This window comes from Panthera uncia, chromosome X (assembly GCF_023721935.1).
Source record: "Panthera uncia isolate 11264 chromosome X, Puncia_PCG_1.0, whole genome shotgun sequence".
Lineage (NCBI taxonomy): Eukaryota > Metazoa > Chordata > Mammalia > Carnivora > Felidae > Panthera > Panthera uncia.
In genome coordinates this window covers 79,728,834-79,748,023 of record NC_064817.1, presented here as the reverse complement: position 1 = coordinate 79,748,023, position 19,190 = coordinate 79,728,834, and positions in this window count along the sequence as shown.

The window sequence follows — 19,190 nt, the reverse complement described above, 5'->3', positions numbered from 1 at the left end:
ATAGCAGTTAATGAATATATTAGAAAGAAGAAAGATCCAAAATCAATAATATAAGCTTCTGCCTTAGAAAATTAGAAAAAAAATAAGGGCACCTGGGTCGCTCAGTCAGTTGAGAACCCGACACTTGGTTTCAGCTTCGGTCACGATCCCAGAGTTGTGGGATTGAGCCCCATGTCAAACTCAGCACTGAGCGTGGAGCCTGCTTAGGATTCTCTATCTCTCTCTCTCTCTCTTTCTCTCTCTCTCTCTCTCTCTCTCTCTCTCCCTCTCTCGCTCTGTCCCTCTCACCTGCTTGTGTACTCTCTAAAAAAAAAAAATAGAAAAAAGAAGAGCAAATTAAATCCAAAGTGAAAGAAAAGAAATAATAAAGTTTAGAGCAGAAATCCATGAAATTAAAAACAAGAAATCAATACAGAAAATCGATGAAACCAAAAGCTGGTTCTTTGAGAAGACCCCTCAAAAAAATAACTTTAGGTGGATGATAAACCTAAATGAAAAGAAGGTGACACAGGAAAAAATCAAGATGACCTTGGATATAACTTTTTAGATACAACACCAAAAGCATGATCCATGAAAGAAATAATTGATAAGCTGATTTCATTAAAATAAAAGTCTTCTGCTCTAAGAAAAACAGCATCAAGAAAATGAAAAGACAATACACGGACTGGGAAAAAAAATATTTGTAGAAGACATATCTAATAAAGGACTATTATCAAAAATACAAAAGGAACTCTTAAAATTTAACAATAAGAAAACAAGCAACGCAATTAAAAAATGTGCCAAAGACCTTAACAGACACCTCACCAAAGAAGATATACAGATGTAAATTAGTCATATGAAAAAATGGTCTGCGAGTTTAGTTTAAAATGGCAGAGTAGCAGGGGGGTCCTATGCTTGCCTCATCCCTTCAACTCAGCCAGATAAATATCAAATCATTCTAAACAACCAAGAAATTGATCTGAAGACTGAGAGAACAAACTACATAACTAGAGGGAGACAAGAGGCCACACATCGTGGAAGGAAGGAGGTGCAGAGATATAATTTGGGGGAGAAAAGGATCATCGGTGCTGCGGAGGGGAGAGGGCCCTCATCACAGTCAAATGTGAGAGAGAGAGAGAGCAGCATACAGGGGATCGCACAAGAAAAACACTTCCCCAAAACCATTGGGAAAATAAGAGGGGATGATTATCTTGAGTTTTTACAACCAGTGGAGCTTGAAAACTGGAGTTCTAGATGTCTGCACCATGGTTGGTATGGAGCCTAGTGGATGCAGCAGTGCTTCTGTGGAGAACGAGGGCAGAGGACCAGAAGAAGAGTGTGAAATCTGAGGATACCCTGGGATGCACTGGAATAGAAAGTTTCTCATTATTGGAGAGCCTCTGAGAGAGGTAGCATTATCTCTCAGGGGACAAAAGATTCAACAGGCACTATCGCTGCCTCATTTCTTAGCAGAGGGGTAAAGACACCTGCTGAGGGCACCTAACACGGTTGCCAGCTTTTTGCTACACTCTACTCTGAACTCGAAGCTCCTGAGCCTTGGTGTGACTGCCCTTCTGAACAAATGGCACCCACCCCAATGAAGCAAGACCCTCCCCCAGAAGACCAGTTTGGGTCCATGGCCCACCTGTCCTTAAAGTTTGGATTTTTGAAACTCAGCTGCATGTCTAAGATAAAAAAACAAGAACACTGCACCAACAGGGAGGCATATGGCCTGGACACAGACAAGGTGAAGGTATGGATCTGTGGGATGCCTGGGACACACAAATGGAGATTGTTCACTATTCTGTGAGGGTTTCTGGGCAGAAGTGGTGTGAACTCCCCTCTCTGGGGATGAAGGAGATGGCTGGCACCATTATTTTTCTCCCCCTCTCCCCCACCCATCACCACAGACTGACTTCAGTGAGCAGAACACCACAAACACTGAAGGCCTCACCACCTACACCAAGCCCTGCCCCCCCCCCTGTGCTCTGCAGGTGCTTCTTTACTAGTACAAGTGTACTTGAGAACTACAGTGGTAGCAGGCTCCTCCCCCAGAAGACCAGCACAAACACCTGCACACACCAAGCCTACTTACCATAGAGTGCTACCAAGCTTCACCTCTAGTGGAAATAGGATCTGGTCTCTTTTAACAAGCAGACCAGAGCACATCTAGTTAAAACTATCCTGTCTCTGGACAAGGTGAAAACACTCCCCACTGCAGGCAAGGAGAAATTCTGAAGGGAATTAACCTCAGGGAAAGAGCAGCCAAAACACACAAGCAGAGTGCATACAACATACACCAGAAACACTTCCTGAAGCACCAGATCCTAGATAGTATAAGACCACGTCTTCATAAAGTCACTACTGTCAGGAGCAGTAAACATAGCAAGATTTCCTAACACACAGAAGACAGAGACATGACAAAATGCCAAGATGGAAAAATTAATCCCAAAAGAAAGAAGGAGAAAAGATCACAGCCAGGAATCTAATTGAAACAAATATAAGTAATATGCCTGATCCAGAATTTAAAACAACAATCATAAGGATACTGTCCAGGCTTGAGAAAACCATAGAAGTCAGCAGGGAGTCCTTTACCACCAAGACAAAAGACCTAAAAACTAGCCAGGTTGAAATAAAAAATGGTATAACCACGATGTGAAACCAGTTGTATGTAATGACCACAAGGATGGAAAAAGCAGAAAAGCACGTAAGTGATATATATAGAAGATAAAATGATGGAAAATAGTGAAGCTGAAAAGAAGAGAGAAAGAAACATATTGGATCATAATGTAGACTTAAGGAACTCAGTTATTCCATAAGGTGTAATAGCATTCATATCATAGGAGTCCCAGAATAAGAACAGAGGGTAAAGGGGGCAGAAGGTTTATTTCAGCAAATTATACCTGAAAACCTCCCTAATTGGGGGAAGGAACCAGATAACCAAATGCAGGAGGCACAGAGACCACACATCAAAATCAACAAAAGTCAGGCAACCAAGACATATTGTAGTAAAATTTTCAAAATACAGAGATAAGGAAAAAGTCTTAAAAGCAGCAAGTGAAAAGAAATCCTTCACTTACAAGGGAAGGCAAAGTGGAAAGAAATCCTTGACTTACAAGGGAAGACAAATCAGGTTAGCAGAATCCACAGAAACTTAGTAACCAAGAAAGGAATGGCAAGATATATTCAACATGCTGAATGGGAAATAATGTAGCCAAGAATACTTCACACCAGCAAGACTGTCATTCAGATTAGAAGAAAAAAGAAAGAGTTTCCCAGACAAACAAACTAAAGGAACTTATGACCATTAAACCAACCTTGCAAGAAGTATTAAAGGGGACTCTGAGTAGAAAGGAAAGACCAAAAGTGACAAGGACTAGAAAGAAACAGAGAAAATTTCCAGAAATAATAACTTAACAGGTAATACAATGGAATTAAATTCATATCTATTAATAATCACTTTGACTGTAAAATGGATTAAATGTTCCAATCAAAAGGCATAGGGTATCAAGATGGATTAAAAAAAATAACTTTCTATATGTTGCCTACAAAAAAAGATTCATTTTAGACATAAAAACACATGCAGATTGAAAGTGAGGGGATGAAGAACCATTTATCATGCTAAAGGACATCAAAAGTAAGCCAGAATAGCCATAATTACATCAAACTAGAATTTAAACTAAAGACTGTAACAAATGATGAAGAAGGGCACTATATCATAATGAAGGAGTCTATCCATCAAGAAGATCTAACAGTTGTAAACATTTATGCCCACAACTTGAAGCACACAAATATATAAAACAATAACAAACATAAAGAAACCCATTGTGAACAATACAGTAATAGTAGTGGACTTTAATCCCCACTTTCAGCAATGGACAGATCATCTAAGCAGAAAATCAACAAGGAAACAATGGGTTTCAATAACACACTGGCCCAGATGGACTTACCAGATATATTCAGAACATTTCATCATACAGCAACAGAATACACATTCTTTCTGAGTGCACATGGGACATTCTCCAGAATATATCAGATACTGGTCAAAACTCAGGCCTCAACAAACACAAAGAGATTGAGATCATACCATGCATATTTTCCAACTACAATGCTATGAAAATAGAATGCAACCACAAGAAAAAAAATTGCAAACACCACGAATACATGAAGGTGAGAGACATCTTACTAAAGAAACAAAGGATTGACCAGGAAATCAAAGATGAAATTAAAATTGCATGGAAATATGGGGGCCTGGGTGGCTCAGTCGGTTAAGGGTCAAACTCTTAATTTCAGCTCAGGTCATGATCTCACAGTTTTTGGGTTCTAGCACCACATTGAGCTCTGCACTGGCAGCACAGCATCTGCTTGGGATTCTCTGTCTCCCTGTCTCTTTCCCTCCCCTGCTCTTGCTCTCACTCTATCTCCATAAATAAATAAATAAATAAATAAATAAATAAACTTTTTTTTTTTTTTAATACATGAAGCTTTCCCCCTAAGGTCAGTAACAAGACAGGGATGTCCATTCTCACCACTGTTACTCAACATAGTATTGGAAGTCTTAGTTTCTGCAATCAGACAACACAAAGAAATAAAAGGCATCCAAATCAGCCAGGAGGAGGTCAAACATTCACTCTTCGCAGATGACATGATACTCCACATGGAAAACCCAAATGATTACACCAAAACTGCTAGAACTGATTCATGAATTCAGCAAAGTTGCAGTATATAAAATCACACAGAAATCGGTTTCATTCCTATACACCAACAATGAAGCAACAGAAAGAGAAATCAAGGAATCGATCCCATTTAAAATTGCACCCAAACCCATAAAATATCTAGGAATAAATCTAACCAAAGAAGTGAAACATCTATCCACTGAAAACCATAGAAAGCTTATGAAAGAAATTAAAGAAGAAACAAAAAAAATGGAAAAAGATTCCATGTTCCTGTATAGGAAAAACAAATATTGATAAAATGTCAATACTACCCAAAGCAATCTACATATTCAATGCAATCCCTATCAAAATAACACCAGCATTCTTCACAGAGCCAGAACAAAGATTCCTAAAATTTGTATGGAACCAGAAAAGACCCCGAATAGCCAAAGCAATCTTGAAAAAGAAAACCAAAGCAGGAGGCATCACAATCCCAGACTTCAAGCTACACTACAAAGCTGTAAACATCAAGTATGGTACTGGCACAAGAACAGACACTGAGATCAAAGTAACAGAATAGAGAACCCAGAAATGGACCCACAAACGTATGGCCAACTAATTTTTGACAAAGCAGGAAAGAATATCCAGTGGAATAAAGACAGTCTCTTCAGCAAGTGGTGCTGGGAAGACTGGACAGAGACATGCAGAAGAATGGACCTGAACCACTTTCTTACACCATACACAAAAATAAACTCAAAATGGATGAGTGAAAGACCTCAGTGTAAGACAGGAAGCCATCAAAATCCTTGAGGAGAAAGCAGACAAAAACCTCTTTGATCTTGCCCACAGCAACTTCTAACTCAACACGTCTCTGGAGGCAAGGGAAGTAAAGAAAAAATGAACTACTGGGACCTCATCAAAATAAAAACTTCTGCACAGTGAAGGAAACAATCAGCAAAACTAAAAGGCAACCAACAGAATGGTAGAACATATTTGCAAACGACATATCAGATAAAGGGTTAGTATCCAAAATCTATAAAGAACTTATCAAACTCAACAAACAATAATAATAATAATAATCCAGTGATGAAATGGGCAAAGACATGAATAGACACTTCTCCAAAGAAGACACCCAGATGGCCAATCGACATGAAAAAATGCACAACATCACTCATCGTCAGGGAAATACAAATGAAAACCACAATGAGATACCACCTTAAACCTGTCAGAATGGCTAACATTAACAACTCAGGCAACAACAGATGTTGCCAAGAATGTGGAGAAAGAGGATCTCTTTTGCATTGCTGGTGGGAAAGCACACTGGTGCAGCCACTCTGGAAAACAGTATGGAGGTTCCTCAAAAAACTAAAAATAGAACTACCCTACAACCCAGCAATTTCACTACTAGGTATTTATCCAAGGGATACAGGTATGCTGTTTCGAAGGGACACATGCACCATCATGTTTATAGCAGCACTATCAACAATAGCCAAAGTATGGAAAAAGCCCAAATGTCCATCGATGGATGAATGGATAAAGAAAATGTGGTACATATATACAATGGAGTATTACTCAGCAATCAAAAAGAATGAAATCTTGCCATTTGCAACAATGTGGATGGAACCAGAGGGTATCATGCTAAGCGAAATTAGTCAGAGAAAGACAAATATCATATGACTTCACACATATGAGGACTTTAAGAGACAAAGCAGACGAACATAAGGGAAGGGAAGCAAAAATAATATAAAACTGGGAGGGGAACAAAGCATAAGAGATTCACAAATATTGAGAACAAACAGAGGGTTACTGGAGGGTTTCTGGGAGGGGGGGGATGGGCTAAATGCGTAGGGGGCATTAGGGAATCTACTCCTGAAATCATTGTTGCACTATATGCTAACTAATTTGGACGTAAATTTTTAAAAAGACACTAAAAAATACATGAAGCAAATGAAAATATGGCAATCTAAAATCTTTGGGATGCCACAAAACACTCATAGGAGGGAAGTATATACAATACAGGCCTACTTCAAGAAGCAAGAAAAATTTCAAATACATGTGGGAGATGCAGGAGAGAAGCATCAAAGGAAAATACTTCAAAAGGGAAGGGCTGGAGAAGGTTCAAGGCCTTAGGACATGTTTGCACAGCTGAACAGCTGGGCTGAGGCTCATAAGGACTGCCTAGAGCCATTAACATTGTCCAAGGCCAGATCCTCCTTCACACCCTGACCCTTCCTAGTGTTATAGAAACCAATTAACTCAAAATTCAACTTTGAAAAGCTAAACTATTAGATTGATTAACACACTTGCTTAGCTGAATTTATACACGTAGTCTTTAGCAATTATCCTAACAAAAAGAAGCTTCATTCTGGAGTCAGGGCCTCATTTGGACTCGAGTATGAGGACCTTCACTTACTGCACTTTGTTTGCAGACTCATCTTTTGCAACTCCCACCATACTCCCTGCAACAAATAGACAACCTAAATTTACACCTAACAGAGCTGGAAAAAAAAATAACAAATGAAGCCTAAAGCCATCATAAGGGAAATAATAAAGATTAGAGCAGAAGGGAACCTGGGTGGCTCAATTAAGCATCTGACTTCATTTTGGCTAAGGTCATAATCTTGCAGTTCGTGGTAATAAATCTTGTGTCAGGCTCCTCACTGAAAGCACGGAGCCTGCTTGGGAGCCTCTCTACCTGTCTCTCTGCCCCTTCCCTGTGCATACCTTCTCTCTCAAAACAAATAAATAAACTTAAAAAAAGGTTAGAGCAGAAATAAACGACACAGAAACAGAAAACAAACAAACTAAAAACTCAGTAGAAAAGAGCAATGAAACAAGGAGCTATTTCTTTAAAAGAATTAATAAAATTGATAAACCCTTAGCCAGACTTATCAAAAAGAAAAGGGAAAAGACCCTAATAAATAAAATCACAAATAAAAGAGGAGAGATCACAGCCAACACCACAGAAATACAAACAATTATAAGAGAATATTGTGAAATATCACGTGCCAAAAAATTGGGCAATCTGGAAGAAATGCATAAATTCCTAGAAATGTATAAACTACCAAAACTGAAACAGGAAGAAATAGAAAATTTTTACACATTCATAACCACCAAAGAAATTGAATCAGTAATCAAAAATTTCCCAACACACAAACTTCCAGGGCCAGAAGGCTTCCCAAAAAATTCTACCAAACATTTGAAGAAGAGTTCATAACTATACTTCTCAAATTGTGCCAAAAACTAGGAATGGAAAGAAAACTTCCAAACTCATTCTACAAGGGCAGCATTACTTTGATTCCAAAACTAGACAAAGATGCCACTAAAAAGGAGAATTACAGGCCAATATCCCTGATGAACATGGATGAAAAAATTCTCAACAAGATATTAGTAGATCTATTTTCAACAGTATATTAAAAAAATTATTCACCATGATCAAGTGGGATTTATTCCTGGGCTGCAGAGCTCGTTCAATTTTCACAAATCAACGTAATACACCATGTTAATAAAAGAAAGTGTAAGAACCATATGATCCTGTCAATAGATGCAGAAAAAGCATGTGACAAAATACAGCATCCATTCTTGATAAAAACCCTCCACACAAAAAAAGTTAAAAAATTAAAAAAAAATTAAAAAAAACCCTCCACAAAGTAAAGATAGATGGGACATAACTCAACATCATAAAGGACATATAAGAAAGACCCACAGTTGATATCATCCTCAATGGAGAACAACTGAGAGCTTTTTGCCTAAGCTCAGGAACAGGACAGGGATGTCCACTCTCACTACTGTTGTTAAACATAGTACTGGAAGTCGTAGTCTCAGCAATCAGACAACAAAAGAAATAAAAAGCATCCAAAATGGCAAAGAAGAGGTAAAACTTTCACTATTCATAGATGCCATGATTTTCTATGTAGAAAACCCACAAGACTCCACCATAATATTGCTAGAACTGATACATAAATTCAGTAAAGTCTCAGGTTACAAAATCAACATACAGAAATCTGTTGCAATTCTATATGACAACAAAGAAGCAGCAGAAAGAGAAATCAAGGAACCAATCCCATTTACAATTGCACCAAAAAACATAAGATACATAAGAGTAAACCTAACCAAAGAGGTAAAAACCTGTACTCTGAAAACTATAGAACAATTATGAAAGAAATTGAAGGGCACACAAAGAAATGGAAATACATTCCATACTCGTGAATTGGAAGAACAAACATTGTTAAAATGTCTATACTATCCAAAGCAATCTACACATTTAATGTAATCCCCATCAAAATACCACCAGCATTTTTTACAGAGCTAGAAGAAACAGTGCTAAAGTCTGTATGGAACCACAAAAGACCCGGAATAGCCAAAGCAATCTTGAAAAAGAAAACCAAAGCTGGAGGCATCACAATTTTGGACCTCAAGCTATATTACAAAGCTGCAGTCATCAAGACAGTATGGTACTGGCACAACAACAGACACAAGGATCAATGGAACAGAATAGAAAACCCAGAAATGGACCCACAATTTATATGGTCAACTCATCTTCAAGAAAGCTGAAAGAATATCCAATGGAAAAAAGACAGTCTCTTCAACAAATGGTGCTGAGAAAACTGAACAGCAACATGCAGAAGAATGAAACTGGACCACCTTTTCACCCTATACACAAAACTAAATTTTAAATGGATGAAAGACCTAAATGTGAGACAAGAAACCATAAAAATCCTAGAGGTGAACATAAGCAGCAACCTCTTTGACCTCAGCCATACCAACACCTTACTAGATACATCTCTGGAGTCAAGGCAAACAAAAGCAAAAATAAACTATTGGGACTTCAAGATAAAAATCTTCTCCACAGGGAAGGAAATAATCAACAAAACTAAAAGGCATTCTACAGAATGGGAGAAGATATTTGCAAATAACATATCTGATAAAGGGTTAGTCTCTAAAATCTATAAAGAACTTCTCAAACTCAACACCCAAAAAACAAATAAGCCAATTAAGAAATGGGAAGAAGAGGAGTCTAGGGAAGATGGCAGCGAAGGAGGACACTGGGCTCACCACGTCCTGCTGATCACTTAGATTCCACCCACACCTGCCTAAATAACCCAGAAAACCGCCAGAAGACTAGCAGAACGGATTCTCTGGAGCCAAGCATAGATGAGAGGCCCACAGAAGAGGGCAGGAAGGGCTAAGAGGCGGTGCATGATACACGGACTGGTGGGAGGGAGCCACGACGGAAGGGCAGCCTGACTTCAAAGCAGAGCCCCCAACTCTGGCTTGCAAAAGCAGAGGGGCTGAACGGAGCGTGTTCTGACAGCAAGCGGGACTTAAAATCTGGAAGGCTACAAGTTAACAGCTTGGCTCAGAGAGTGGGAGGGCTGGAGAACAACGGGAAGGAGAGTTGTTGAGCCACTGAGGACAGAGCTCAGCTTGGCAGGGAACAAAGGCGCTCACCAGCACCATCTCTCCCGCCCATCCCCCAGCCAAAACCCCAAAAGGAACCAGTTCCTGTCATGGAACTTGCTTGCACCATTGAAACACCCAACGCTGTGCTTCTGTTGATCCATCCCTCCTGTGGCGGGTCTGAATCCCTCCCAGTGTCGCAAGGCCCCTGCCAAAGCAGATCACCAAAGGAAAAGCAACCTGAGCCTGCCCCTCCCACCCCTCTGCACCTTACAGATCCACCCCAGCTAATACACCAGATCCCCAGCACCACAAGCCTGGCAGTGTGCAAGTAGTCCAGAATGGCCACGCCACCCCACAGTGAATCCTGCCACTAGGAGAGGGGAAAAGAGGGTACACACGTCTGACTGTGGCCCCAGCAGTGGGCTGGGGGCAGACTTCAGGTGTAACTGCAGCCCCGCCCACCAACAAGTTATTCAAAACAGCACAGTGGGAGAGCCCTGCAGGTCCGCACCACTCCAGGGACTATCCAAAATGACGAAACAGAAGACTACCCCTAAAAAGAAACTCCAGGAAATAGCGATAGCTAACGAACTGATCAAAAAGGATTTAAACAATATAACAGAAAGTGAATTTAGAATAATAGACATAAAATTACTCGCTGGTCTTGAAACAGTATAGAGGACAGCAGAGAATCTAATGCTCCAGAGATCAAGGGACTAAGGAACAGCTAGGAAGAGCTAAAAAATGCTATAAATGAGCTGCAAAAGAAAATGGAGGTGACCACAGCTTGGATTGAAGAGGCAAAGGCGAGAATAGGTGAACTAGAAGATAAAATTATGGAAAAAGAAGAAGCTGAGAAAAAGAGAGATTAAAAAATCCAGGAGTATGAGGGGAAAATTAGAGAACTAAGTGATGCACTAAAGAGAAATAATCTACGCATAATTGATATTCCAGAGGAGGAAGAGAGAGGGAAACGTGTTGAAGGTGTACTTGAAGAAATAATAGCTGAGAACTTCCTTGAACTGGGGAAGGAAAAAGGCATTGAAATCCAAGAGGCACAGAGAACTCCCTTCAGACGTAACTTTAATCGATCTGCATGACATATCATAGTGAAACTGGCAAAATACAAGGATAAAGAGAAAATTCTGAAAGCAGCTAGGGATAAACGTGATCTAACTTATAAAGGGAGACCGATAAGACTCGTGATGTATCTCTCTACTGAAACTTGGCAGGCCAGAAAGGACTGGCAGGAAATCTTCAATGTGATGAACAGGAAAAATACGCAGCAGAGAATCCTTTCTCCAGCAAGTCTGTCATTGAGAATAGAAGGAGAGATAAACGTCTTCCCAAACAATCAAAAACTGAAGGAATTAGTCACCACTAAACCAGCCCTACAAGAGAACCTAAGGGGGATCCCTGTGAGACAAAGTACCAGAGACATCACTACAAGCATGAAACCTACAGACATCACAATGACTCTAAACCCATATCTTTCTATAATAACACTGAATGTAAATGGATTAAATGCTCCAACCAAAAGACATAGGGTATCAGAATGGAAAAAACAAAAAAAAAAAAAACAAAAAAAAACAAAAAAAACACAAAAAAACAAGACCCATCTATCTGCTGTCTACAAAAGACTCATTTTAGACCTCAGGACACCTTCAGATTAAAAGTGAAGGGATGGAGAAATATTTATCATGCTACTGGAAGTCAAAAGAAAGCTGGAGTAGCCATACTTATATCAGAAAAACTATACTTTAAATTAAAGGCTGTAACAAGAGATGAAGAAGGGCATTATATAACCATTTACAGGGTCTATCCATCAGGAAGAACTAACAATTATAAATGTCTATGCACCAAACACGGAAGCCCCCAAATATATAAAACAATTACTCACAAACATAAGAAACCTTATTGATAAGAATGTGGTAATTGCAGGGGACTTTAATACTCCACTTACAACAATGGATAGATCATCTAGACACATGGTCAATACAGAAACAAGGGCCCTAAATGATACATTGGATCAGATGGACTTGACAGATATATTTAGAACTCTGCATTCCAAAGCAACAGAATATACTTTCTTCTCGAGTGCCCATGGAACATTCTCCAAGATAGATCACATACTGGGTCACAAAACAGCCCTTCATAAGTAGAAAAGAACTGAGATCATACCATGCATACTTTCAGAACACAATGTTATGAAGCTTGAAATCAACAACAGGAAAAAGTCTGGAAAACCTCCAAAAATATGGAGGTTAAAGAACACCCTACTAAAGAATGAATGGGTCAACCAGGCAATTAGAGAAGAAATTTAAAACTATATGGAAACAAATTAAAATGAAAATACAACAATCCAAATGCTTTGGGATACAGCGAAGGCAGTTATGAGAGGAAAATAAATTGCAATCCAGGCCTATCTCAAGAAACAAGAAAAATCCCAAATATAAAATCTAAAAGCACACTTAAAGGAAATAGAAGCAGAACAGCAAAGACACCCTAAACCCAGCAGAAGAAGAGAAATAACAAAGATCAGAACAGAAATAAACAATATAGAATCTAAAAAAACTGTAGAGCAGATCAACAAAACCAAGAGTTGTTTTTTTTGAAAAAAGAAACAAAATTGATAAACCTCTAGCCAGGTGTCTCAAAAAGAAAGGGGAGATGACCCAAATAGATAAAATCATGAATGAAAATGGAATTATTACAACCAATCCCTCAGAGATACAAGCAATTATCAGGGAATACTATGAAAAATTATATGCCAACAAACTGGACAACCTGGAAGAAATAGACAAATTCCTAAACACCCACACACTTCCAAAACTCAAACAGGAGGAAATAGAAAGCTTGAACAGACCCATAACCAGTGAAGAAATTGAATCGGTTATCAAAAATATCCCAACAAATAAGAGTCCAGGACCAGATGGCTTCCCAGGGGAGTTCTACCAGATGTTTAAAGCAGAGATAATACCTATCCTTCTCAACCTATTCCAAAAAATAGAAAGGGAAGGAAAACTTCCAGACTCATTCTAGGAAGCCAGTATTACTTTGATTCCTAAACCAGACAGAGATCCAGTAAAAAAAGAGACCTACAGGCCAATGTCCCTGATGAATATGGATGCAAAAATTTTCAATAAGGAACTCGCAAATCGAATTCAACAGCATATAAAAACAATTATTCACCATGATCAAGTGGGATTCATTCCTGGGATGCAGGGCTGGTTCAACATTCACAAATCAATCAACGTGATATATCACATTAATAAAATAAAAGATAACCATATGATCCTGTCAATCGATGCAGAAAAAGCATTTGACAAAATTCAGCATGCTTTCTTAATAAAAACCCTGGAGAAAATCAGGATAGAAGGAATATACTTAAACATCATAAAAGCCATTTATGAAACGCCCACAGCTAACATCATCCTCAATGGGGAAAAACTGAGAGCTTTTCCTCTGAGGTCAGGAATGCGACAGGGATGGCCACTCTCACCGCTGTTGTTTAACATAGTGTTGGAAGTTCTAGCATCAGCAATCAGACAACAAAAAGAAATCAAAGGCATCAAAATTAGCAGTGATGATGTCAAGCTTTCACTTTTTGCAGATGACATGATATTATACATGGAAAATCTGATTGACTCCACCAAAAGTCTGCTAGAACTGATACATGAATTCAGCAAAGTCGCAGGATACAAAATCAATGTACAGAAATCAGTTGTATTCTTATACACTAACAATGAAGCAACAGAAAGACAAATAAAGAAACTGATCCCATTCACAATTGCACCAAGAAGCATAAAATACCTAGGGATAAATCTAACCAAAGATGTAAAAGATCTGTATGCTGAAAACTATAGAAAGCTTATGCAAGTAATTGAAGAAGATATAAAGAAATGGAAAGACATTCCCTGCTCATGGGTTGGAAGAATACATATTGTTAAAATGTCAATACTACCCAAAGCTATCTACACATTCAATGCAATCCCAATCAAAATTGCACCAGCATTCTTCTCCAAGCTACAACAAGCAATCCTAAAATTTGTATGGAGCCACAAAAGGCCCCGAATAGCCAAAGTAATTTTGAAGAGAAGACCAAAGCAGGAGGCATTACAGTCCGAGACTTTAGCCTCTACTACAAAGCTGTAATCATCAAGACAGCATGGTATTGGCACAAAAACAGACACATAGACCGATGGAAGAGAATAGAAATGCCAGAACTAGACCCACAAAAGTATGGCCAACTCATCTTTGACAAAGCAGGAAAGAATAGCCAATGGAAAAAAGACAGTCTTTTTAACAAATGGTGCTGGGAGAACTGGACAGCAACATGCAGAAGATTGAAACTAGACCGCTTTCTCACACCATTCACAAAAATAAACTCAAAATGGATAAAGGACCTGAATGTGAGACAGGAAACCATCAAAACCCTAGAGGAGAAAGCAGGAAAAGACCTCTCTGACATCAGCCGCAGCAATTTCTTACTTGACACATTCCCAAAGGCAAGGGAATTAAAAGAAAAATGAACTATTGGGACCTCATGAAGATAAAAAGCTTCTACACAGCAAAGGAAACAATCAACAAAAGTAAAAGGCAACCAACGGAATGGGAAAAGACATTTGCAAATGACATATCGGATAAAGGGCGAGTATCCAAAATCTATAAAGAGCTCACCAAACTCCACACCCGAAAAACAAATAATCCAGTGAAGAAACGGGCAGAAAACATGAATAGACACTTCTCTAAAGAAGACATCCGGATGGCCAACAGGTACATGAAAAGATGCTCAACGTCGCTCCTCATCAGTGAAATACAAATCAAAACCACACTCAGATATCACCTCACGCATGTCAGAGTGGCCAAAATGAAAAAATCAGGAGGCTATAGATGCTGAATATGATGTGGAGAAACGGGAACCCTCTTGCACTGTTGGTGGGAATGCAAATTGGTGCAGCCATTCTGGAATACAGTGTGGAGGTTCCTAAAAAAATTAAAAATAGACCTACCCTATGAGCCAGCAATAGCACTGCTAGGAATTTATCCAAGGGATACAGGAGTACTGATGCATAGGGGCACTTGTACCCCAATGTTTATAGCAGCACTCTCAACAATAGCCAAATTATGGAAAGAGCCTAAATGTCCATCAACTGATGAATGGATAAAGAAATTGTGGTTTAGATACACAATGGAGTACTGCATGGCAATGAGAAAGAATGAAATATGGCCCTTTGTAGCAACGTGGATGGAACTGGAGAGTGTGATTCTAAGTGAAATAAGCCATACAGAGAAAGACAGATACTATATGTTTTTGCTCTTATGTGGATCCTGAGAAACTTAACAGAAACCCATGGGGGAGGGGAAGGAAAAAAAAACGAGGTTAGAGTGGGAGAGACCCAAAGCATAAGAGACTCTTAAAAACTGAGAACAGACTCAGGGTTGATGGTGGGTGGGAGGGAGGGAAGGGTGGGTGATGGGTATTGAGGAGGGCACCTTTTGGGATGAACACTGGGTGTTGTATGTAAACCAATTTGACAATAAATTTCATATATTAAAAAATGGGAAGAAGACATTAATAGACAATTTTTCAAAGAAGACATACAGATGGCTCACAGACCCATGGGGAAAAAAAAAGCTCAATATCACTCATCCTCAGGGAAATACAAATTAAAACCATGATGATGAGATATCACCTCACACCTGTCAGAATGGCTAAAATTAAGAACACAGGAAACAACAGATATTGGGGAAGATGTGGAGAAGGGAGAGCCCTCTTACACTGTTTATGGGAGTGCAAACTGGTGCAACCCCTCTGGAAAACAGTATACCCTTTCCTCAAATAGTTAAAAATAAACCTCCCTATGACCCAGCAATTACACCACTGGGTATTTCCCATAAGATACAAAAATACTGACCAAAGGGGCATGTGGACCCTGATATTTATAGCAGCATTATCACCAATAGCCAAATTATAGAAACATCTCAGATGCCCATCAACTGATGAATGGATAAAGAAGATATGATGGACGTATATACACATACATATACATACCAATATATAATGGGGTATTACTCAGCCATGAAAAAGAATGAAATCTTGCCATTTGCAAAGAAGTGGATGGAGCTTGAGTGTGTTATGCTAAGCAAAATAAGTCAGTCAGAGAAAGACAAATATCATATGTGGATTTTAAGAAACAAAAAAGATGAACATAGGGGAAAGAAAAAAAAGAGAGGGAAACAAATCATAACAGACTCAGTTTTCTTTTTTTAACTATTTATTTATTTTTGAGAGAGCTCCAGTGACAGAGAAGCAGAAAGAGAGGGGTAAATATGATCCAAACTGGGCTCTGCCCTGACAGCAGGGAGCCCAATGTAGGGCTCAAACTTGCGAACCATGAGATCATGACCTGAGCTGATGTTGGACGCTCAACTGACTGAGCCAGCAGGCTCCCCAAGAGACTCTTAACTATAGAGAAAAAACTGAGGAGATATGGGCAGGGGGATGGGCTAAATGGGTGAGGGGTATTAAGTAGGGCACTTGTGATGAGCACTATGTCTTATATGTAAGTGTTGAATCACTAAACTATACTCCTGAAACTAATATTATACTATATGTTAACCAACTAGAATTTAAAATGAAACTTGAAACATTAAAAAAAAGATGCTCCACATCATATGTCACCAAAGAAATGCAAATTAAAACAAGAAACCACTACACACCTATTAGAATGACCAAAATCCAGAACACTGACAACACCAAATGATGTCATGAATGTAGCACATAAGAATTCTCATTCATTGGTAATGGGAATACAAAATAGTACAGTCACTTTTGTAGACAGTTTGGCAGTTTCTTACAAAACTAAACATCCTCTTACCATGTGATCCAACAATCATGCTCCCCACTGTGTACTCAAAGGAGTTGAAAAGTTTTGTACTCACAAAAACCTGCACACAAATGTTTACAGCAGCTTTATTCATAATGGCCAAAACCTGAAATAATCCAAGATGTCCTTACAAAATAATGGATAAATAAACTGTGGTACATAAAGACAATGGAATATTTTCAGTGATAACAAGCAATGAAGAATCAAGGCATGAAGACACGGAAGAACCTTAAATACATGTTATTAGGTGTAAGAAGCGAATCTGAAAAAGCTACACACTATATGATTCCAACCATATGACATTTTGAAATAGGCAAAACTATGGTGACAATAAAAGATCAGTGGTTGCCAGGGATTAGAGTGGGAAAAGCGATGAATTCATGAAACACAGAGGATTTTTAGGGCAGTGAAAGTACAGAGTACTTTCTGTATAGATACAGATAGATACATATCATTATACATTTTCCAAACCCATAAAAGGCACAACACCAAGAATGAACCATAAAGTAAACTGTGGACTTTGGGTGATAATGATGTGTTAAAATAGCTTCACCAATGATAACAAATGTACTACTTTGATAATGGGAGAGGCTATGTATGTGCAGGGCAAGGCATATATGGGAAATCTCTACACTTTCCACTCAGTTTTACTATGTGCCTAAAACTGCTCTATAAAATAACATCTATTTTAAAATAATATCTTAAAATATATATAATAAGTATTTACAGGCTGCATGCATTAAAAAGGTCAAGAAACAATGGCTAACCAAGTGGCAATGAGCACCTCTAGTACCCTGATTGAACCCTCTAAAATCATTTCCCACTAAAAGGAACCAGGCTTCCTTGGAAAAATGGCTGATTCCAGGTCTGTGGTAGGAGTTGTATCAGATGAATTATGCCAAACTATATTACCAGAAAGCATGTTAAATAAGTCTCAGAAGCCAGTGGTATCTGGGTGGCTCAGTCAGTTAAATGTCTAACTCTTAATTTTGGCTCAGGTCATGATCTCACAGTCATGAGATTAAGCTGTGAGATTGGAGTTGTATGCTGAACATGGAGACTGCTTGAGATTCTCTCTCTCCCTCTGTGCCTTTCCCCGGCTCGTGCACTCTCTCTCTCTCAAAAATAAAAAAAAAAAAAGAAAAAAGAAAAAAAAGAAGAAAGGAAAAGACTCAAAAGTCAATCTGAAGGAACTTCCACTGGCCAAACATAGAACATTTTGAAGATCAAAATGATTCATGACCATAATGGATTAAAACATATCAAATATAAAGATCTATGAGTTCATGATGACACTGTAACCAAAATGCAAAACAAAATAAAATGAACTCACTGCTCACCTTTGGAGGATTCTAGTGAAACAAATCATTATTTTGAAAAGTGGAAATAGGTGCACCTGGGTGGCTCAGTTGGTTGAGCGTCTGACTTTGGCTCAAGTCATGTTCTCACTGTCCCTGAGTTTGAGCTTCACATCGGGCTCTGTGCTGACAGCTCAGAGCCTGGAGCTTTCTTTGTATTCTGTGTCTCCCTCTCTCTCTTCCCCTGCCCCATTCATGCTCTGTCTCTCTCTCTCTCTGTCAAAAATAAATAAACATTAAAAATAATAAAAAAAAGAAAAGTGGAAATACTGCAAAAGAATTATACAGTCATCCTTCTCTTCGTGTGCAAACCAAGCTCAGCACAACCTAAAAGTGAATTAGGTTAGGGTTTTTTTCAATAAAATAATTTTAGCTAATGAATGCAGGAGAAATCAGAATTAGAACACTATTTTGTAGTCTTTAATGAAATGCAGACCCAGGCAACAATCTTCAAAAATTGTATAAACCATAAGGTGAAAAGCACATGGGTAATTTTATACTCAATGGATTAGGTTAAGAATACTCAAATTAAGTGATCAATCTTAGTGTCACAACAGGAGACAACTAGACAAAATCAGCTTCATGGTGTAATACTATAGAACTAAACAACACCACATCTAAGGTACTCTTGCAAAAAACCTGAATCTTAACAAGCCTCTAAACCTAATTATCAACTTAAAGTCAATAGAAAAGAGGCACCTGGATGGCTCAGTCGGTTAGGCATCCAACTCTTGATTTTGGCTTGGGTCATAATCTTAGGGTCGTGAGATTGAGCCCAACATTGAATTATGAGCTGGGTGTGGAGTCTGTTTTAGATTCTCTCTCTCCCTCTCCCTCTGCCCCTCTGTTGCTTGTGCTCTCTAAAAAAATAATAAATAAATAAACAAATGAGTAAGTAAGTAAGT